Source organism: Pongo abelii, chromosome 12 (genome assembly GCF_028885655.2).
Source record: "Pongo abelii isolate AG06213 chromosome 12, NHGRI_mPonAbe1-v2.0_pri, whole genome shotgun sequence".
Taxonomy (NCBI): Eukaryota; Metazoa; Chordata; class Mammalia; order Primates; family Hominidae; genus Pongo; species Pongo abelii.
In genome coordinates, this window is record NC_071997.2 from 77643580 (window position 1) to 77668558 (window position 24979).

At 37.1% G+C, this 24979-nt stretch overlaps 1 protein-coding gene across 7 annotated transcripts in view; it reads right to left on the reverse strand.

Moving 5' to 3' along the window:
* Window positions 1-24979, reverse strand: part of EML6 (EMAP like 6) — a 259228-nt gene that overhangs the window by 212584 nt on the left and 21665 nt on the right. The window lies entirely within an intron of this gene.

Here is a 24979-nt window from a genome sequence, read left to right on the forward strand (position 1 = left end):
CCCAGTTTGGGTGATAAATTATATTCTTACACTATTTATAGTTCACCATCTCCTTATCCAACACTAAACAAGCTCTACATGACTTAGGTTAAGCCAAGATCACTATTTAAGTTAGAAAACTGCCCAAGACTGGCCCATGGCAAGAAGCTCAGGACAAGTATCTGAGTGTACTGATAGACTATCAATTTTATTGAAAAATATTAAAGGGCTTCTTCATATCATTCCACAGAATGCAAAATTATCTACATTCAGTCAAGTCTGAAATTCTAAATTACAATAATATTATATAATAGTGGGATACTTAGAAAAAGGCCTACAAAGATCTATATAAAATTTATAGTGGCTTTCCAGAGTCTGAGAGGAGGGGAAAACAGGGAGGAATTGGTCAAAGTGTACAAAGTTTAAGTTTCAGTTATGCAAGATTAATAAGTCCTACAGATCTACTGGACAGCATAGTACCTAGAGTTAACAATACTGTATCACACACTTAAAAGTTCACAAAGAGATCTTATGTGAAATGTTCTAATCACCATCAAAAAGAGGGCAGAAGAAAACTCTTGGAGGTGATGGGTATGTTTACGGTACACATTGTGGTGATGGTTTCACAGGCCTCTACTCACCTCCAAACTCATCAAGTTGTATACTTTAAATACATACAGCTTTTTGAATGTCAATAACACCTCAATAAACTACTATAAAATTTTGCTTATACTGGCTGCCCTAGGAAAGTGCGAGTTGGGGTGGCTGGGGGTGAGGATATTTTAAATGTATATGCTTCAGTAGTTTTCAATGTCTTACAGTGAGCATGTATTACTTTTGTACTGCAATTTTTAAAAATGTATTTAAACATACCCATCCATTCTCAAAAATAAGAATCCATCATAGATCAGGTGCATGGTATTAAAATCTGCTTCTCTAGGGCTTGTCCCTGTAGCACTCAAATTGTTGGCTCTGACGGATAAATTGAAGTGAAACCAGATGTCCTCTGCTGCATCCCTATGGCAATATTCTAGCCTAGAATTATAGTGAAGTCTTCTGACATCACTACTAATTCATCAAAGCTTCCAGACAACCCACCAGGTGCACACTGCAGCCAGACTGGCTCATATAAATCTTTGCCAGTTTATTTTAAATGTCCTGTCAGATTCGGGTATCTCAACCAGCTTATCTGTACATTGTATTTTGATTAATCAAAATAAGTCATTTCCCAGTTTCTTGGATGGTGTGGTTCTTAACTGCCCAGCTTTCAACTGAAAGCTGAAACTCATATAGACAAAATCTTATGTAAACTCATCATTATCCACATGTGTTGGCATTATGTAGACATGAACATGAGAAGTATTTCAATCAGAACCTATAAATCTTAGATTGGGATTTACAATGTCTTGCATAATTGTTATTTATATAGAAGCCAAAATCCCATTCATTTTCTAAAAAAAAAAACTTTGAGTAGAAAATTTATATATATTTAACTATTAAACAGAAAAGTTTTAGAACTTTAAGATGTAAAGCTTCAGAGATGTTGTAATCTATCTTCTTCACAGATGAGAAAACCAACTCAGAGGAGATAATGGCTTGCCCAAGATCACACAGAAAGAGGATAACAGATCTTGGGCTACAATCCGGGCCTCTCGACTCTCTGCATCTCTACCATGTTGCTTGTTACCAACCAAAAACATTTTCGTGGACATTCCACAGAGAGAGATTTATGCAAATTAACTATACAATGATTAGATATAATCCATTTAATGTAAATAAACTGTTTACAAGTGTTCTTGTCACTGTGTTGCCTGCCACCCTGAAAACTTTACAAAAGAGCCAATTCAGAATTCCTCATATCATATTGGGAAGAAAAGTAGTAGTGGGGACCAACTAGGAAAGGTCCTTGCATGTCATCCTTGAGATACCATATCTATCAGTAGTTCTAGGAATAAGATGCCAAAACATTGCAAAATCAGTTTGATTCTCTGACAGTTGCTGAATCCTTTTAACTAAAAAGTAAGTACATAAAGGAATGGCATCTCTGAGATCAACTAAGGCCAAAACAACATGTTTTCATTGTTCTCAAAGGCCAATGAATCATCAAAAAAAAAATGTTTCTCTGATCTGTTTAGAACTATAATGAGAACTGAAACAGGATATCACCAATGAGGAGGTAGCCTTGGCATATGATCTCATCTACAATGTTCCCTTTCAAGAAGCCCACATCTGAACCAATGAAAAAAACTTACCTAGACAACAATTCCACACTCTCTACAAAGCCTAAGAATCGTTACTCTGAATGTGATCTCATGCAGATGTTTGCAGGTGAAATTCAAAATTAAATTAAAAGTACTTCTTCTGGCTGGCATGGTGACTCACGCCTGTAACCCCAGCACTTTGGGAGGCAGAGGCAGGCAGACTGCTTGAGCTCAGCAGTTTGAGACCAGCCTGGGCAACATGGCAAAAACTTAATCTCTACAAAAATATACAAAAATTAGCCAGGCATGGTGGAGCATGCCTGTAATCCCAGCACTTTGACAGGCTGTGGCAAGAGGACTGCTTGAAGCCAGGAGCTCGAGACCAGCCTGGGCAATATACTGAGACCCCATCTCTACAAAAAATAAAAACTAAGAAAGTACTTCTTCCAATATTTTTGCAACATTCACACACACACACACACACACATACACACACACACTCTTCATACTACTTAATTACTGTATAGGTCCAGGCAGGCTACTCAGTAAATATGTGATACACAGAACTAAATTGCAATAGACATAGTAGAAATAAAATAAAATAGATATTCGAGGTGAAATATCTTTTTAGACTGGAGACTAAAAGTATTGCACGGGTGTTTCTTAAAATAAAAGTACACTATCCAGTCTTGATATAAATATCTATTTGCATGTTATTTATTTTTATCTAGTAGATTCTACTTTATCATCATATAATAAAAAGGCAAAACAATATCTATGTTGATGCATTAGAATCTAGGCATTTTTTCCCAGTGAAGAAGAATGTAGGTTCTTCTTCATTGATTAGGGCTTGTCAAACTGTCCTGTTAATACTGAGTTAAATTGTGTTTATGTTGCATCAGTTAATACTTTGCTGTAACAGTGTCAAAATAGTATTCAAGATGCTTCAAAGAAACAGTGACAGCAAATAGATGCTCTATAAAAACCTACCTTGACTGCCTCATTCAAGGAGGGTAATTTTGACACAAAATACTATATTTCTAGATATTATTTTTTTCCTAAAATGATGTGAAAGCAAGCTATTCTGCTAGTGATATTTAATATACTTGGTGCTACTTTTAGCTGCTATTGCAAACAAAGGATAGCAGATGATCCATCATGAAAAGTATTCAGTATGAAGTTACTTATTTGTGAGAAATAAATAAATGTTATTTACTGTACAATAGAATAAGGCATATAATGACGAAGACAATTAGGAGATAATTCTGAAGCTAAACAAAGGACATATATGTAAACATATAAACAAAGGACATAGACATTCAAAATAAACAACAGAATCTAATTTGGCAATCATAATAACAATTTACTGTGCCATGAGTCATCAGTTGATGCTAAAACCCCTGTGTGAAAGTTTGATTAGAAACAGATATTTACACAGTCTCAAACTATATTTCCACAAGATATATGTTAATTACAAAGGAAAAAAATAGTAACTTTGCCACAGAGAAATCTGGCAGATCCCCTAAACCAAGTGACCCAAGTTAACATCACCAGTAATAGGACAAATTAATATCATGTGCCTCCTGATATTATGTACTAAGAAGAATACATCACTTCTATGATACTTCTGCCAAAATCATATAAACAAAATTATAAGAAAACACTAGACAAACCCAAACTGAGGGTCATTCTATAAAATAACTGCCTTGTATTCTTCAGAAGTATCAAGGTCATGAAAGACAATGTTCTAGATCAAAGGAGACAAAAGAGACTTGATATGTTTAACACGTGATCTGGGATTTTCTTTTGCCCTGAAGGACATTATTGGGACAACTGCCAAAATATTAATCAGATCTATACATCAGCTATTGTTTAAATATTATTTTATTCATTTTGTAAGCTATACTGTGGTTACACAAAAGAAGTCCTTGTTTTTAGTAACTACACAAGGTGTCTGGTCTGCAACTTACTCTCAAGTGGTTCAAGAAAAAAATATGTATCTACATACACATACATATGGATAGATAAAGGAAAAGAATAGAGAGAGAGGAAGGAAAGTGTGAGAGGAGGAGGTGGAAAGAAGGGAGAGAGAATAAGAGAGAATATTAAAGCAAATGTGGCAAAATACTTAACATTTGAGGAATCTGGGTGAAAGGTATATTGGTATTCTTACACATCTTGGAACTTTTCTAAGTCTAAAATTGCTTCAAAATAAAAAGTAAAATAAAAAAAGTAGATTGTATGTAGATTAGGATTGGTTAAAGTATTTATTGACTATTTATTAAGTACCTATTTTATAATGGTATAGATAGTGCTACGTACCATAGGGAGTAAACTAAAAAGAATGCGTGACGCCTGTAATCCCAGCACTTTGGGAGGCCGAGACGGGCGAATCACGAGGTCAGGAGATCGAGACCATCCTGGCTAACACAGTGAAACCCCATCTCTACTAAAAATACAGAAAACTTAACTGGGCGTAGGGCGGGCGCCTGTAGTCCCAGCTACTAGGGAGGCTGAGGCAGGAGAATGGCGTGAACCCGGGAGGCGGAGCTTGCAGTGAGCCGAGATCGTGCCCATTGCACTCCAACCTGGGCGACTGAGCAAGACTCCGTCTCCAAAAAATAAAAATAAAAATGACAGAATGCATGAAATTTGTTTGCCCTTAAGTTTGTAGGGAAAAGAGGGTAAACAATCAGAGAACAGGTCAAAAGAGGAGATATATAATTAAATGCTAAAATTACAGATATAATTCATAACAAGCTTTAGCCATTGTTTAAGAAGATTTAAAATTATGTCAATCCATACTAAAAATATAAGATCAGCATTTCTCTTCTTAAAAATACCCTTGTAAGTAATTTCTAGAGATCTGCTTATGTGTGCCAAATTATACACAATAAGTTAGAGGCTGAATATAATAAATATTTACTACTTCTAAAACTTCTACGATCACTTAAATTTAAAATTCAGGTAGTTTTCCACTCAAAGGAAGATATCCAGAAAATGTATTATCACAAGAAAGTGGGAAATAAAGAAAAAAAATTCTAAGGTAGGCAAAAGAGAGGAAGAATTTTTAAAATGGAAACAAACACTGAAAGCAAAAATATTAGCTAACTATTCATATGTGTGATTCAACCATCTCCCACTAATCAAATGCCAACAATCCCAGGTGGAAAAAATTCACTGCAAGCTTTAATGGAAGCACTCATGAATAAATTTTGGCATAAGCAATTTTGTAAATAGAAGAGGTTAAATAGGAATCTGGCATCTCCTACCACGCATACACCAAATAGAAAGAAAGCTGAAAAGGCCACCATGGCCTTTTGCTGCCCCATTTCCCCAAACTGGGTTTGATTCTGCCCTAGGCAGAACAGCATTTAACCAGTCACTCCTGATGACTTAAAATAGGTGATGTTCTTAAAAACAAGTTCACTCTTTAACCTATTCTTGTATTTACTGATGAAGGCACAATTTAATTTTATCTTCCCCAAAGTTAAAGCAGGGGGATTTCACATTAGCCATTGAATTACTAAGCATTAATGTAAGCAATGCAAACATGCCTACACAAGCAACAAGAGGCAGACAAGTGCAATTTAAGGTTAATGCACCTCAAATTCCTTATACAAGTGGAGTGCCCTGAGGTTTCACGAGCAATAGGGATAATGAATTTATTTGTGATTGCTTTGGGGGGATCAGATGTTGAGTTAATTATCAGCTCAACTTTTTTCCTCTTGTTCTAATCTCGTTAATTCTGTATTTACTTTAAATGGCTCTCATTTGAATTTTCCGATTTCATAACGTGTAACTAATAATATTCCCACTATGTCTACTTTGTGCCAGTTTGTTTTGTATTAGGAAATTATATGGATTTAATCTTATTTTACAGGCAGACAGGCACACAGCATACATGGCTGCTGTCTACAACCTTTCTAAAATGGCATATTGAAAATAACTGGACTGCTTGGAGTTTGAATGATGACCTTGGACAGGTTACTTAACTCAGCCATTTTTGCCAACCTAAACAAAATAAAATGCTGACTAGAGGGCAGGAAGTTAAGAAGGTCAAAGAGGGAAAAGGCCAGAGGCCTGAGAATGTCCCTGTCCTTCAACTTCTGTCCACCCCGGGTCAAAACCCTACAAGATGGCACAGAACAACCAAGGGAGTTTGGAGAGGCCTTCAGGGCTGGAGATCTTGAACCTCACTTCCCAGCCTCACTCTGGCAGAGAAGGGAGCCTGAAGGCAGCATCAGAGCCAAGGCGCCCCCTAGTGTCACGCCCTGAAAGCACCAGAGCCTTTCCAAACCCTCACCCTACCCTGCCAGGCCTGCTGAAGCTCTTTTCCGATGAAATTAATGTCATACCCAATTTTTACCTTAACCACTTTGAATACATTCACCCTTTTAGGCTCCTGGTAGAAGGAGAAAGACCATTTTCATTCTCCATATTTTCTATGACTTGGAGAACAGACATTAATATCTCTACCCACCTACCCATCCAAAAACCACACAAATGTACCTAGCCAAACACTGTGTTTGATTTTAAATTCTCAATATTCTTTAAAAGCAGACTGCTAACTTAAAAGATAATAAAATGAAAGAAGCTTGGAATACTTCTCTGAGTATATCTTATTTTGTATAGTCTGGAGTTTTGGAATCATGCTAATGTTCTATAAACATTCAAAAATTCAATTAGATCAACAAGAATAGAGGGAGAAGCCTAAAACTGAATGTAAACCCAACTGTATTCCAGTGAACCCAACTTTATTTAAAATGAATAACATAACCATGCTGAATTTTTAAAATACAGAACTAATCCAAGTAACTTCTGAACATAGAACTTTGACTATTCATGCTCAGTGTAAAGAAATATAAAAGAACTGCAAATAATCTTGAACTCTTCTTAGTGGTTTGTTTTTCAAACTCGATGGGTATACAATCCTGAAACTATTTTATGCACATTGCAGGATTGATCAAATGAATAAATGTATTATGTTTTGTGAGCCAGACTTCTCACTATGGAAGAAAAGAGACATAAATAATAAATGGGAGAAACCAAGGAAGAATGTAGGGTGTGAAGCTGTGGTGGAATGGGGGGGGGGTACCAGTATAAACTTAAGATGTTTAAATGCATCTCTATCTTTTTAGCTATATATATGAGTGTGTAGGTATATGTATTCCCCAGCTCCATCTGCTGAAAAGGTGAAGAACAATGACATTCTGGCACAGCAATAATCACAGACCACGGTTCTTAAATACCAGTCCCACTAAAAGAACCAGAATTTCTTGGAGAAATTGATTCCAGTGCTAGGGAAGGGAAAGTACAAAATGGACCTGGAACAGCTATGATACCAAACAGCAATAAGATGCTACACAAATTTATAAGAGCATGTCAAAAGGACAAAGGAAATAGAAAAATGGAGCTCCTATTGGCCCTGGGGATAATCTGAGTATCAAAATAAATAAGGGCAGGAAGCACTTTATTATAGCAGAATGCCAACTAATAAATATGGAAGGAATAATGGAGTTTTTAAAAGTAATAAATTCAGACACAAATTAGCAACGGATACTAAATCTGGAGGTGGGAGACGCTTGAGGAGTAAGATATTTATGTGGAGTCTTAAAGCACTTCCACTCAAATTACTCTATAATTAGAAAAGAAAAAAATAGTAACTATACGATAGAGAAAATGGATAACATTTAATGATCGATTTTACCATGATCAGATTGAACATCACCAATAATGAGTGGATAGACATCATGCATTCCCATCCGTGATGTTCTGAGGAGGACACACTATCAGTTCTGAGGTACTCCAGCCAAACATGCATACCCTAAAGCTGATCATGAGGAAACATCAGATAAACCCAACTTGAGGGACATTCAGTAAAAGAACTGGCCTGTGTTCTTCTAAAATGCCAATGTCCTAAAAGATAAAGAGAGGCTTAGGCACTTTTCCAGATTAAAAGAGACTAAAGAGACATGAAAATGAAATGCAATACATTATCTGAGCTGGATCTTATACCAGAAAAAAATTGCCCTAAAGGCAATTATTGGCATGACTGACTAAAGAAGAATATAGAGCAGATAACAGTATTGTGTCAATATTAAATTTCCTGAATTTAATAACCATAATGTGATTATACAAGTGACTATCCTTATTCTTAAAATTACATGTTTTAGTATTAAGGGTAAAAGGGAATGATGCATGCAACCTACTTTCAAGTGATTCCAAAAAAAAAAAAAACAATACTAATGCGTATCTATAAAGAGAAAGAATAACAAAGAAAATGTGTCAAAATACTAAAAATGGATGAAATCTGTGGACTATTCTTGCTATTTTTCTGTAAGTTTGAAATTATTCCAAAATAAGTTTAAATAGACTTATATTTTAAACTTAAAGCATAGGTACCACAACTATTTTTGACCATTTTAAACATTTCCATAACATAATTCAGACAAATTAAAGTCAAGCTGTATCCACAGAGTTTATGATTTATGTTAGTGAAAGAATCACTTTCAACCAAATTGCAATGTGGTTCATAAATGTCCACTTTTATGCCTTTGTGATTTTTTAAATGATCAACCAAATTTGATAATTTAATTACATTCATATATTATATACCTCAGATAAAACTAGTAAGCTGCTCTGAAAAGGGGAAATACCTTATTCACCTTTCTTACCAGAAATTATAAACACTGAAGTACCAAGCTTTGTTTAATCCCTGGTATTTCTCAAATTAATAAAAATAAGCCCCTTCATTTATGCTTTTTTTTTCAGTTAAGCATTAATTAAAAAAAAATAAAGCATATTGCTTATTATCATCTTTTTTGGTTCACAAAACTGCAAAATTCAAGTTTATAACATTAAACAAGTCCGTTCCACAAACTGGGAGTACTATGACATTGGTAGTCTGTTTAAAATCATATTCTCAGATGAAATAACCATATAGAAAACAATTTCTCAACAATTATGAGAGTTATTATCATTTGGCTGCACTACCACTAAGAATAAAGTGGAATTAAAACCATAAAGCAGAGAAGCTGAAATCTAGTTTCTCAAATGCCTTGGGATTAACTTCACTAGCATAAACCTCAAAGATACTGATTACCAAACTCAGCACTTCCCAGATTAATAAAAACATTATTGGTCACCATTCATCATACTAAGCCTCATGCTTCTAGATTCAGGAGGTTTGTGTTTCCCAGACACAGAGTAACCTCCATCTTTCAATCTGTCCCAGATTCTTTTTCTAGTTAAAAAAAAAAAAAAAAAATGCTCCCTCAACTTCAAAGCAGTGGGGAGAGAGAATGATCTCATGTACACCTCCACCATCTTTGAAATCTTCCAAATTCCAGGACAAAAGCAGTGATTCTCTGTCATGGTTTGTTTGTATAAGGGAAAGATGGAAACTTACTTCTTCAAATAAGAAAGAAAACCCAGATAGAATTACATTTGGCAAAACAAATTGAATTTGATAGTGTCATATACCGGCCAGATGGTAGGGAAACAGGTACTCTCCAAGCCCGTCGCCTCTGGGTACTGCAGTTCTACAGGCTATATTGAAACTGAAAATGGGCACACCTGTGACTAACCAAGTCCACCTCTTTATATCTCCCTAGAGGGCCACTCTCCCGTGTGTGCAAGGATTCACCGAAACACTGTTTGAAAAGCAAAAGAACCTAAAAGTCTGTCAATAGGGGAATTTATGTAAAGAAATCAAGCACATGCATAAAGCAATACTCTGTTCTGTTCTTGGGTAGTATGTGAATATAAAGATCTGAAAAATATACACCAAACTCATAGCAGTAGTGAATATCTGGGGAGCATGGAGGGAGACCAGGACAGGAAATGAAAGCTTCATTTGGAATGTTCTAAAATTAAAAAAAAAAAACACTTATTCATGTATTACTTAAGTAGTTAAAAATTAATTTTTAATGATTAAAAATATGGATCGAGTCAAACACTAAATAAATCTAAGACCGAGATCAATTTGACTATAAAACAGTGGAAACTGAGAAAAACTGGTAGTTACGCTATTTAAATTACTAACATTCTTAATGCATCAGAGTAATGGCCCAGAATCGGAGTCTGACTCTTGATCCTGCTACATATAATGATCCTGCTGATATCTAGAGCAAGTTATCTTATTTCTCACCTACACTTAATCATTAAAATATATATAAATATATATTATATGTAAATAAATAAAGATTATATAATATATACATATATGTATATATAGGATATGTATATATGTACATACATATATATGTATATATGTGTATATATATGTGTGTGTGTGTGTGTGTATATATATATATATATGTATATATATGAGGGAAGGAAGTTTCCTCAACTATTAATTACATCTAATTTTGTCCAACCTCGAACTTCACTCTTGGATCACCTTAGCACAGCCTAACATTGGGATATAGTTAAAATGTCTCCATTTTGAGCAGATTCTGCATGCCCTCTCCTGAGCATTCACATGCTAGCTTGGTGATGAAAATGTGTTGGTGTAAATCCAACTTTTCTATAGATTTAAATGAGTTGGTACATATAAAGTTTTTAGAGTTTTAAAGTTTTTCTCTCTCCCCCAGATTTGGCATCCATTGCTAATTTATGTCTGAATTTATGACTTTTAAAAACTCTATAAAACTTTTGAAAGCTCCTTAAATGAATAAAGTTGCTATGCGTTTAGTCAGCATTCAAAAAATATTACCAATAATATTATTGCTATTTCCAAAATAAGTGACTCATTTTAGCACTTCCCCCATGATCTTATAATAGTTACCACCACTATTCTTTCTGGTATTACCATAAAATACTCCAGAAAACCAAGGTTACTCATTCATTTAGCTATAAAAAAAATTATTTGGACAGTATTCCTAAACTCAAGTTTTGAAGATAGCTACAGGAAATACCAGTCAAAGCCACTGTAAATTGTGGGCCTAATTATCAGATATGCATATTATTATTCATCTAGTATGAACTTGTCATTTCCTACCACCTGAAAAGAAGACATGCTAGACACAACAGACTGTTACACAGCTGTTTTATAATCACACATTTCACAAATGAAAAATGGAATTGAAAACATCCACATAATGGAGACTGCTTCACTGTGTCTAAGAGGGAGCCACACAAGAATACTGGGTCGTGTGCTGAGTGCCAAGCACTCCATCCCAATTCTTTGTTTTCAAGTGTGTGATCCATTATGTACTATATGTGGAAGTGATGAAAACGGAAGAAAATCCATAGCTCAGAAAGGCAACTTATGAACCATCTATGAACCACTCATATTTTATGTTTGCAGAGCACCCCCGCATTACCCTACATTGCTCTATGAAGGAGTGTCACCTGGAATGTAGCAAAACTGGGATTAAAAAAACAATGCTCTCAGACCAATCTGTAATCCATCCCTGCAAAGCCTCTTAAAACAAGATACAGCATCATATTCTTTTAGAAAATATTTACTGACACCTGGTTTGGGCCAGGTACTTTGGTAGGCACTAGATATTTAACAGTGAACAAGATAACATGATCCTGCCTTCCAGAATCAGTCACAAGGAAGAGAGAGACAAACAAATGGATGATATACTACAGGGTAATAAGTACTACGATGGAGGAAGTATAAGATACTAGGGGACAATACAGGGAACGGGGGATTGGGAAAAGCGTCCCAGAGAAAATCACTTCTAAACAGAGATCTGAGAGATTAGTAAGAGACAGTGAAGCAAAGATGAGAAAATAGAACATTTCTGAAACCACATGTATAGAGGTCCAGAAATAAGAGAAACTGTAAGAGCACATTCTGGGCCATCAGAAGCAAGGCAAAACCTACTCTGTAGGGATGTCTCCACAACCAGGACATACAGAACTCCTACCAGAAATAGTATTACACTGGACAAAGAAAAACAAATCACTGTAAGGAAGACTCAGGAGACACAGCAAGCAAGAGAATTAGCATCCCTTCTTTCTCCCCACTCCCCTCTCCCTTCAGGACTTGAAAACAATAGAACAGCTGGAAAGATTTTAAATCTATTTAAAATCAATAAAAAGATGAAGGTGTAGATATCACCTGGTAAGAATAATGCAGATGAGAACAGAAGAAAAGTCAAAGTCAAATAAAACTCATAGAAATGAAAATTACGGTCAGTGGCATTCAAAACCCAATGCAAGACTTTTCAGTTTTAAAGCATTTATCTATGCTTCTTGCCAAATTGAAAAGATAGGGAGTTATTTTAAAAGACACAAGCCCACAAAGACAAAGAGAACAAGAAGAAAGGATAAAGTATGCAACAGAAACCTTGAAGAAAAAAAAAAAAAAAAAAAAAAAGGAGCCGGAAAGCAAATGAGTAAGTGGTGACTGATTTTAGAACCCTAAGAAATCTAAGCCTACCAGGGCGAGGGTGGGAGGAAGAAGGGGGAAGTCAGAAAGAAGCAGCCAGCTCACAGCCGGAAACCTGGAAAGGCTCGGGGCTTGCAGATACATATCCTGAAGGCTGGAGTGGAGGGAGCGGGTGAAAGTAGGAGGACTAGTTGAGAGCTTGTGTAAAGAACAGTGAGTCCACCAGAATCCTCCTCTCACCCAACAGAACTCTGGAGATTTACTCTCTGGGGATGCACAGCTGAGGAAAGCTCATACAGGAAGTTAAGTGAGTCGGCAGCCTTGTGAACCATAAAACCTCTCTGCATTTTACTCCTGGAACTGGGTGTACTGCATACCCCATGGTCACCCCCAGGCAAGAGATTGGAGGTTCCTTTCTGGGGAAACTGACCCACACAGGAGAAAATGCCTCTCCATCCTGACATTGTATTATAGCATCCTCCATTGCAAAGGCGGTGCACCACCTTAACACCCTATGGTGAAACCACTCATCAACACTGCCCCTCACATAGAGCTCCCAATTTGCTTTCAGGGGTCTTGCTCTTAAATACAAAGAGAGCCAAAGGCTGCCCAGCATCTGATGAAAGCCTTGAACCTAAAAGTTAAAGACCAATACAAATATACAGGAGAAAAAGGGAATGCTGAGGTGATAGAGAAAATGAAGGAGACATAAAGGAGGGACATAATTAATATACTCAGAAGAAAGAAAAAATAATGGCAATATATTGAAACAAGAAGCTATAAAAAAGAAAAATTCAGTAAATTTTTAAAAAGCATTTTAAAATATAAAATATAAAAATAAAAATTCAACCGATTTAGATGATAAAATAGAAAAATCTACCAGAAAATAGAAAACAATAATAATAAGGAAAATAGGATTACAATTACAGATCCAGGAGGTCTCAAAACTACGAAAAAGCTCTGAAAAAGAAAGAGCAAAGAGAATGGAAAGGAAGGCAAGAAAACATTCCAGAACTGAGACTCAGGAGTTTGTAGGTTGAAAGGCCCAAAAAAGGCAAGATCAATGGATGGAAGACCCAAACAAAGCCACATTATTGTTAAATTTCAGTATGCCAGGAATAATCAGAGACCCAGAATATCAGAGAAAACCACAACAAAAATAAATTAGAAATCCTACTTTTTAAGAAAATAATCCCAAATCCAAAAAAGGCTTTTTGTAGAAAAAAATGCTCCTGAGAACATCATTTATAAAAAGGAAAATATAAACTTAAAAAAAAGAATTTTTTAAAAAGGAAAATAAAAGAAACACCCTATTGCCCAAATACAAGAGAAATGGTTCAAGAAACTGCTGTGTATGACAATATAAAATCAGGACCAAAACCCAAACTTGTATAAACAGCATGCTCACAGACATAAAAACATAAGCACATTAAAGGAAACAGAATGAAAATCCATTAAAATGTTAACATTTAGACATCCACTCTGTGTTGGACAAAGTGAATTTTATTCTACCAACCTTTCCATTGAGAACTTCTATAAAAGCTAGATAAAATTAAAGAGCACAGTCGATTGAAGACACTGATGAACAAACCAAAGCAGGAGGAATTTTAGGGGCAAGGATCCTGATAGAAGAGCAATGCCCTGAACATTAAAGTAAGCCCTAAATTTCACCCACTCTGCCTCCTTGGGGCATTTACCAATTTGCAGCGCAGAGCCCACAGGGTAAGCAGAAACTGCCACCTATCGCTCATGGCATTCTCACTGAATGAGAGAAACAAAATTTAGAATTCAGGGCTTCCAAGGCAGACTAAACTTAAAGAAGAGGGCCAAGATCCAAATTAAAAATGGTATGGCAGAGAGGAAAGTCCAACCCTCTGCACACAATTTCCCCTTAAGGTATTTGCCGATTCCTAACCAGTACATACAAGAAGGAAGAGCTTTCTTAGCCAAGCAGAAAATAGCTGTTAAGAGGTTAAAAACCTAAGCAGAACCCTGGGCAACATGATGAAACTCCGTCTCTACTAAAAATAGAAAAATTAGCCAGGCGTGGTGGCCTGCACCTGTAGTCCCAGCTACTCGGAGGCTGAGGTGGGAGGATCGCTTGAGCCTGGAAGGTGGAGGGTGCAGTGAGCTGAGATCACACCACTGCACTCCAGTCTGAGTAACAGAGCCAAACCCTGTCTTGAAAAAAATTAAAAAATTATATTTCTATATACTAGCAAAAACAATTAGAAAATGAACATTGAAAGTATACCATCTGCAATAGCATCAAAACCCATCAAATACGTAGAGATGAACATCAAAAGATGGATAAGACTTCCTCCAGAAAATTACAAACCATTACTAAGAGAACAAAGTAGAGGGATATATCATTTTCATGGATTGGAAGACTCAATATTATAAAGATGTCAATTCTTTCCAAAGTGATTTATACAATCAATATAATCTCAATCAAAATATCAGCAGGTTTTTAATGGAAATTGACAGATCAATTCTAAAACTGATATGGAAATACAAAGGACGCAGAATACTCAAGACAATTCTGAAGAAGTACCACAAAGTCAGAGAGGTTATATTCTCAGAGTTCAAGCTGCAGTAATTAAAACAGCGTGGCGTCAGTGCAAGGATGAAGACTAATGGATCAGAATGGAATCCAGAAACAGACTTATTAGGGCTGCCTGATTTATGACAAGGTTGCCACTAGTTCAATGGGTTAAAAAATGATCTTTTCAATAATAGACCTCGGTTAACTGTATATCTGTATTTAAAAAACAAATTGCTAATCATGACCACTATCTCATAAAATCACTTCCATTGGATCACAGACCTAAATTTGAAAGGTAAATCAATAAAGTTTCTGGAACTGTGGTATCCATTGTGGTAACCACTAGCTATATGTGACTAACTACATTTAATTTTGAATTAATTAAAATCTAATAAAATTTAAAATTTAGTTTTCACTAACCACATTTTAAGTGGCCAGTAGCCAAATGTGACTAGTGGGCTACCATTGGACAGTACAGACATAGAACATTTCTACACTTCAGAAAGTTCTATTGGACAGTGCCGTTTTGAGAAGATTACATAGGAAAATCTTTACATGACCCTGAATTAGGCAAATATTTCATTAACAGGACCCAGACAGCACTAATCATAAAGTAAAAGATTGATAAAGATTGATAAATTGGACTTCACTAAATAAAGAACTTCTGATCATCAAAGAATACAAATGCAAGCCACAGAATAGGAGAAGATATTTGTAATATAGAATTGACAAAGTACTCATATCTAGTATACATAAATAACTCATATATATCAATAAGAAAAAGACAGGCAACCCGGTTATTTCAAATGGTCAAAAAGACCTGAAGAGGCACTTCCCAAAAGAGGGTATCAAAATGGTCACTAAGCACATGAAAAGGTGCTTGTATTAGTTTCCTATTGCTGCCATAATAGGAAATTACCACGAACTTAGTGGCTTCAAACAACACAAATGTACTAACTTACAGTTCTGAAAGTCAGGTGTCCACAATGTGTCTCAACGAACGAAAATCAAGATTTTTTTTTTGAGACGGAGTGTCGCTCTGTCGCCCAGACTGGAGTGCAGTGGTGTGATCTCGGTTCACTGCAACCTCCGCCTCTTGGGTTCAAGCAATTCTCCTGCCTCAGCCTCCCGAGTAACTGGGACTACAGGGGCAGGCTGCCACACCCGGCTAATTTTTCTATTTTTGGTAGAGATGGGGTTTCACCATGTTGGTCAGGATTGTCTCGAACTCCTGACCTCGTGATCCACCCGCCTTGGGCTCCCAAAGTGCTGGAATTACAGGTGTGAGCCACCGTGCCAAGCCAAAAAAAATTTTTTTAATTAGCCAGACATGGTGATGTGCACCTGTAGTCCCAACTACTCGGGAGGCTGAGGCCAGAGAATCACTTGAGCTTGAGGCCTGGAGTTCGAGGCTGCAGTGAGCTATGACTGCACCACTGCACTCCAGTTTGAGCCATAGAATCAGACCCAGTCTCTTTAAAAAAAAAAAAAAAAAAAAAGTCAGGACTGCATTCTTACTGGGGGACCTAGGGAGATTGGGAGACTCTGTTCCTTTGCTTTTTCTACCTTCTAGAGGCTGCCCACGTTTCTTGGCTAGCAGGTCCCTTTCCTCTTCAAAGTTAGCAATGGTCAGTTGAGCCTTCCTCATGGCATCACTACTTCCATCATAGCATCTCCTTCTCTGACTCTCCTGTCACTCTCACTTATAAGGACCTTCATGACTACATTGAGTCCACTGGGATAATCCAGGATAAGCTCCTCATTTTAAGATCCTTAACTTAATTACATTGATAAAGTCCCTTTTGCCATGCAGTGTCACATATGCACAGGCTCCAGGGATCAGGACATCGATATATCTTTAGACGAACATCATTGTGACTACACTAGTGCTCAATGTTATTGATGATCAGAGAAAATAAAATTAAAAACACAATGTGGTACTCCACACCAGGATAATTAAAACTGAAAAAGACATTCAATACCAAGTCTTAGCAAGAATGTGGAGAAACTAGAACTCTCATACATTACTGGTAAATAAATTGGTAAAACCATTTGGTAATATACCTATTAAGTCTAAACATGTGCATGCCCTATGATCCAGGTGTCAAAAGACATGTATAAGAATGTAGCTGGGCACTGTGGCTCACACCTGTAACCCCAACATTTTGGGAGGCCGAGGCGGGTGGATCACCTGAGGTCAGGAGTTCGAGACCAGCCTGGCCAACAACGTGAAACCCCGCTTCTACTAAAAAAATCCAAAAATTAGCTGGGTGTGGTGGCGGATGCCTGTGGTACCAGCTACTTGGGAGGCTGAGGCAGGAGAATCGCTTGAACCTGGGAGGCAGAGGTTGCAGTAAGCCGAGATTGTGCCACTGCACTCCAGCCTGGGTGACAAAGTAAGACTCTGTCTCAAAAAAAAAAATGTTTAAAAAGAAGCATTATTTATAGTAGCCTCAAACTAAAAACAACACAAATGTCCAATAGAGAACACAATAAATTATATTTATCACTTCTTGGCCTTTTGGCTAAGAGCAAGTACAGAATAAATTATATTCACACAGTAGAATACTATACAGCAATGAAAAAGAATGAACAAATGCTATCTACTACAACATGCATGAATTTCATTGACAAATGTTGAATAATTCAGCCCCACACAGAAGAGAACATATTTTACTATTCAATTTTTATGAAGCTCAATATCAGGCAAAACATATCTACATAAGAGGAGTCAGAATAGTGGTCATCTTCAAGAGGGCATAATGACTGGGAAGTGGTAGGTGAGAGGTTCCAGGCTGCATTAATGTTCTATTTCTTGATCTGGGTAGTAGTTATATGGGTATATTAACTTTGCTAAATTTCATCATAAATACATAATTTGGATACTTTTTTTTATATGTGTTATATTTCAGTTAAGAAGTTCACAAAAATGTAAACAGATATTTGGGGTTCAATTATGAATAATTTTTTTCTTTCTTGCCTTATTTTTAAAATTTTGTTTAATGAGTAAATATAGGTATTATAATGGTGGAAAAAAAGTAACCTTTAAAAAACAGCAGAACTGAGATTCTGTGAGGGTCCCAACAAATCTAAGTAGAGCATGTAATTTAAACACAGTATAACGAAAAACACTGGGACGCTAGACATGCTGAAAATGATGCCCTAAAGTGCACTCATCCTTAATGTGGGAAAGAAGGAAGAAAGTTTTGGAAGCCTAAGTTACAAATAGAGGCTGCTGAAGTTTACCTTCAAAATAGTTAAATGTGTAAAATGCAAACACTTAAAGGATTCTAGGTATCATTATGAAACCCAAAGGCCTATCACCCTTATTTCTTGAAACTGGATGATAAAAGTTTCATCCTCTTTTTGATACCCTCTAACTGCCTCAGTTTTCAGAAAGCAAATTGAAGACATTTATTAGCCAGAAGTTAACAATAAATGGCACTATATATTCAGCATAACAAACCTTGCACAGTCAACCAAGACAACTTTTAGGCTACTGTGTGCCAACATGGAATAACATGTTCTGTCTGAACTGAAAAATAAATTTTAAATATAGGCCCACAAAATAACTTCAGTGATTTTTAAAAATGTGTCTAAAGTTTGATAAGGATATGGGGGATGGAAGGCTGGGGGGACAGGGTGTTACTGTGTACTGCGGAGCATTTGTCCTTCCTTTTGTAAGCTTCTCTTTCTTTAAACGTATCCTATTTTTTTTCTTTTTCTGGAAGCAGAAGCTCTAATTTAATCCTCTCTGTTCCCTTGTGCTTTGCATAAAATAACTAAAGTTCCCTGTGAACCTTCTGCTCAGTATTCAAAGGGAATCTTCTGTTCAGAAGCTTCCATTTTATCTATACTCCCATTAGAGTCCTCCAAGGTAAGCTCATGCCCAAGCTCCTTTACATCTCCGTGTGTTTCTCAGGAACTACACTAAGGAAGTGATCCCTGTCCTCCACACCAGTAATCCAATATGCAGGTTTCATATTTGCTATTTAACATGCCCAGATCATTCTGCCCTTTGCCCAAGCAAATTGTCTTTGTCTCCATAAAACATGGATCTGATTCTCAACCTAAAACGATATTGGTGAAGGCAACCGTCCCTTTCAAAGAAATAACAAGCAGGGATCTATTGTTTCCTGGACTCGTCTGTCCTCTGAATGATGCATCAAGCTCAACACCTATCATTTTCCAGGCTTTCCTGTAACTACCACTTGGAAATACATATTGTTTTAGTAAGCTCAACATTTCTTTCCCTTTCTTCTGGTAATAACTCTTCTCCCTTTTTAAAAAAAAATTGGCCCTTCCCCATCCCATGTGGCTCGGGGAGGACTGCCAATCACAATTTCTTGCACTCATCAGACAACCATGATACCCATTCTGGGATACAGTCATATGTCTAAAATGGTCACATGACCCAGGCAAGGCTAGAGTGTCCTTCCCTGTAACTTTACAATCTGTTGCTAGGAAAGCTCCCTGTTTCCTCTGAGGTCTTGAGCTGAGAGGCTGGAAACCAGAAGCCACCCATGACCATGGCATCAACATACTGCCCATAACCATAGGTTCAAAAAAATCTGCCAGCAGAAGGAAAGAATGAGGCCAACGACCAGAGAGAAACACAGCCAAGAGACGGAGAAAGGGAGAGTCTAAGATACTACTGACAGTCATCTGAGTCCCTGTAGGCTCTGATGTCAGCACCAATCTAGAACTTTCCAGTGGCATAAGCCACTAAATTCCTTTGTTTCCTTAGGCCAATTTGAGTTGGGTTCTGTTACCCTGAACTGAAAGTCTCAAAACACCAAAAAACTGTGGTGGTGATGCCAATAAGCTAACTGCTCATACCAACTCTTCATGGCTTCCCAGAGGAGCGAGCAACCTAATGGTGTAGACTGGCTGGTGAGTAAGTAGCTATGAAGCCATGGGAATGGCAGAGTTCCAGCTTGGCCATTCCAGGTCTAAAGCTTGAGTCCAGTCCCAGGAGTCAAATATTATCAATCTGCATGTCACCTGAGTTCTTCCTGGGCCATATCCAAAAGCCAAAAAATCAGGCCCTCAGGCTGGGCAGCCAGGCTAAGGGGGTATTGTGGGCAGTGCACCATGGATAGTTCTGGAGCTCACCGCGGCAGGGCCCTGCTCTGTGCCAAAGTACTTCCCTTGTTCAAGAAACAGGTGATAGGAATTGTTGCCATTGCTTTCAGCAAAGCATCAAGGAAAAAAATTGATCTGGACCTAGTGCCAAGCAGAAATTCTTAGAAGAGGGCTAGTTTTTTCAATAGGGACCTCTCTGAAAGCCACAAATGGACATACCTTGATGGGAGTTCATGTTAAATTCATGTCATTATTTTTCTTTGAAGAATATCCCTGATTCTTACCATCAGATGACAATAACTGAGTGACTAAAATATGCCAGACAATTAGGTAAATTAGGCAGCTGGGGTGTGGGGTGAGAGACGCCTGGGTTTAACTCCTGTTTGACAGTTACTAGCTGGATGTTTTGAGACAAATTACTTAAATACTCCAGGCCTCAGTTTCTTCTTTAGTAAACAGGGAATAATAGTATCTACCCCAAAAATTTTTTGTGAGCATTAAATAAGGTAATGTATGCAAAATGCTCAGCGTGCCCAGTACATAATAATAGATAATATAAATCACATATATATGAGGTATATAATTACATATTATTAATCAGTAAGGTACACATTATAAAATGTTGGTTTTATCTTCTCTCTGCATCGATAATATATATTATTGGTAGGACAATTCTATAGAAAAGACAGTATGATAAATCCCTATTTATGTTATGATAGCAATTAAACAATCACATATTAAATGATCAAGCCCAAGATATTTGAATATAAGATTTATTATTATATTTGAATATAATGTTTATTATTTTAAGAGACTATTTCTGTGAGTCTTCACATGTGTAAATGTAGGCATTTACCATGAAAGAGACCAAACAGAAAAGAAGAAACATTCTTTATTATTTTCACCCAAGAATGCTTTACTTTCTTAACTTTAAAATTTCCACATTCTTTCTGTCTTTAAGAGAGTTAAAACTAATGTGATATAAGAGCAGAAGAAGCCGTCAGGAATATCATTTTCCTACATGTCCATTGGTACATCTCTTTTTGAAAGGCAATTTGTCAACATCTATCACAATATAAAATATACACATTCCTTGACCCTGGCCATTCTACTTCTAGAAATATCTGCTACAGAAACACGCATATACTCTAGAAAGTATACATAAGGATGTGTGCTACAACAGTGTTCATAATAGTCAACAATCTAAATGTCCATCGATATGAAGGCTTAGACATAAAACCAAGATTGAACTGACAAATTAGAAGTCCAGGGATTCTGGCCAGGGACAGTGGCGCAGACCTGTAATCCCAGCATTTTAAAAGGCCAAGGCGGGAGGATTGCTTGAGGCCAGGAGTTTGAGGCCAGCCTGGGCAACAAAGCAAGACCCTGTCTCTACAAAAATAAAAATAAAAAATTAGCAGAGAGTGGTGGCATGCACCTGTAGTCCCAGCTACTCAGGAGGCTAGGGTGAGAGGATCATTTGAGTCCAGGAGGTTGAATCTGCAGTGAGCCATGATCATACCATTGCACTCCAGCGTAGGCTACAGAGTGCAATCCTGTTCCCTGCCCCCCAATAAAAAGAAGTCCAGGGGTTCTTCTGGTAGCCACAATGCATGTAAACACTGGCCTCTGAGTCAATTCAAGTCAACAAAAATTTATTGAGTGTCCTCCCTATACTAGGCCTTGTGCTGGACCAGTGGTGAAGACAGCAAACAAGACACTCTGGCCCTTTAGCCTGAAGAAGAAAAACCAAAACCAGATTCCATATTCTCCCAATCCAGATAGGATCTTAGAAGACAGCTTTTAATAACACCCATGATTTTTAGTTTATAGCTTCAACTAAGAATCATATAAAAATTATGCCCACCAAAGGCACTGGGGCAAATCTTTTTGTATGAAAAGGAAACAGTTTTATTGAGTCTTTCTTCGACACCGTATAATCACAGTTCTGATAATTTCCTATGTTCTCTTACAGTTTATTTTTTCTGAGTTTTCTGTCAACAACTATAATTTCTTTTTGGTGTCTTGCCAGAATTAATAAACAATTTTGCCCATTATAATTTTTGTAATAATCTTCACTATAAGGAACCCATTTTCCCCAGAATTACTGGAATACCTTGCACATTTTAAAGTGAAAGTTTCTAAACCTATAAATTGTAACAAAATTTAACAAGCACAAAATTAAGATAAGTAATAATGACCAAGTTCTGTAATCCAAGTATTAATATAAAGTAAAAATCCTAGAAAAATTTGTATAATGTAGTTATAAATAAAGATTAAAATGAGTACACTAGTAGAAACTAGAACTGTTTAACATTTTTTCACATATATCTCAAAGTGTTTTTCATAATTTCACATCTTAAGGATAAATAACATGGGATGAAATCAATCATGCTAATTAGTACAGTAATTTTTGCTTAGGGCCCAAATAAAATAAAACAAAGAGCCTGAAATAAGTTTACTTAAAGTTCCAATTTCCCTTACAATTACCACTTTTTATTGCCATTTTAGTCTTAAGCAAGAATTAAGTTCATTCTTCATGTGGGCTTCAGACATACATACTAATTTTCTCCTAGCCTAGTGATAAGTAAGGTTACCAAAGAATATATAAGTTAATGAGTTTTTTCTTAGTCATTTCACAAAATGTCCTCATTATTAACTCCCACTATTTTGAATTTCAGGATCTTGTCCTATAGTAATATGTTGCCACCACCTGAACATCAGTCTAGCAGACCTTTTACCTTATTATGCACACAGCACACTTGGCATGAAAAGAAAGGGTATCCTTGGCTAGATTTGCTTCTGTCGTGGCTGAAAAGGTGAAGTGACCCGCTCTGAAAACCTGAAGCCCTTGAACTCTCAGGTCACTGCATAGGGTGGTCTAATTAGAAAAACAAGTGAAGCATTTTAGCCACCAACATAGTGGTGACATTTGGTGAAGTTTAAAAATCTTTAATTATTACTTACACTTTACGTATTTACCAAAATGTTATGTATCTCCTTGATGTTTAATAAAATCACTTTTAAAATCCTGTAGTTAAGATTCCTGTGAACACAAGGGAAAAGGTCAAACGAGGATTTGAATGAGCACAGGCTGTAGAAAATACACAGCGCTCATACTGCAGTCTCTTTGAAGTGCATACAGGGCCAGAGAAAGTAAGTTAGACATTCAGTAATTGACATTCAGTAAAAACCACTCCTGGGATGTCTAGTGAGTGACTGCTTCCTTGATGTGGCATCTATGGCTGATCACTGATCACTCATGGCACAGTACTGCTCTAATATTTCCATTGATTTATTGCTGGAAATTTGATTTTTTATTTTTGTGTGGTACCCAGAAAGAAACAGCTAGCTGCTGAATTAGCTTTTGAAATTCAAAGGAGAGTTAGATGAAACTAGGACACGTATGGAATTAAATACCTATAAACAGATCAATCGTTTTCTATCTATAAAACAAAAAAGTCACTTAAAGAGAAAAAAGATGCTATAACTCAGAAAAAAACTAAATCCTGAATTCTGTAAAATTTGCACCTATAAATTAGTCTTCGCAGTGTGACATACTATAAGGATTAGTAACAACAACAACACTCTTTTCTTTTTTTCTCTTCTTTATATTTTTATTTTTGACAAAGCCCCTAAACAGAATGTTGTATATACATCTTGAAATTTCAGGAATAATAAACCACTATAAAACCAAACGAAATCACAAGCCTGTACCCAAGGAAAACAATAAATAGATTTTCAAACCTCTGATTTGTTGCTCCATCAAAGCAGATATGTCCTCTTGATTAAGGATCATTTTGAGAAAAAGAGACACAGTTGACGGTCAACCTGTACCTTCATTCAGTATTCCCTCCTGAAACAGATGGCATCTTGGGCATGTTGAATCTGCCAGAATAGGTGTCTATGAGCAAGACAACTCTTAAATCTTCCAGATACCAGGAAGTGCCTTGCCCTAATTAGGCTACACTTTCCCGTTGCCTCCACATTTTCATTCTTACTCATTGTTCTAGCAGTTTGGATTCTGCCCCATACCACTGGAATGAAATTGTTCTTCCCTTAACCTCTTTTGAGTCTCAATCCTGGTCCATCTTTTCGCACAGCTCCACAGTTGACCCCACCTCCACTTCCTCCACCACCAGCTCCAGGAAAACACATGCAGAGCCTTTTGCTCCTCCCTTGGCTTACAAGATCCTAAACCTCCCCAATTCTTCCTGGCTACTCTGCTCCTGCTCGGGCCCCTTCATGCTTCTTCTCCTCTCCTCACTAGTTAAAGGGAAGGATGTACCCCATGGTTTTATCTTAAGCTCTTTTTTATTTTATTTTTGAGATAGGGTCTTGCTCTGTCACCCAGGCTGGAGTGTGGTGGAGTGAATATGGTTCACTGCGGCCACAATTTCCTGGGCTCAAGCAATCCTCTCTCCTCAGCCTCCCAAGCAGCTGGGACCACAGAGGTGCACCACCACACCTGGCTAATTTTATTTTCATTTTTTTGTAGAGGTGGAGTCTTGCCATGTTGCCCAGGCTCATCTCGAACTCTTGGGCTTGAGCAATCCTCCCCCTTCAGCCTTCCAAAGTGCTGGGATTACAGATGTTAACCACCAGACTTGGCCTGTCTTAAGGTCTTGTCCCTTTTCATTTCACATGCATTTCACCTCACCCATATGTTAACCTCCATCAGTATCTCCTGGCAGGCACTCAGTCAGTGTCTGTGAGATGAGTCTCACCTTTATCCATCTGGCTACCTTTCATAGAAGACACTACCCCATCTGGATCTCCATCCAACCACCTTCCTGAAGATCAGACCTGCAGTTAAGACTG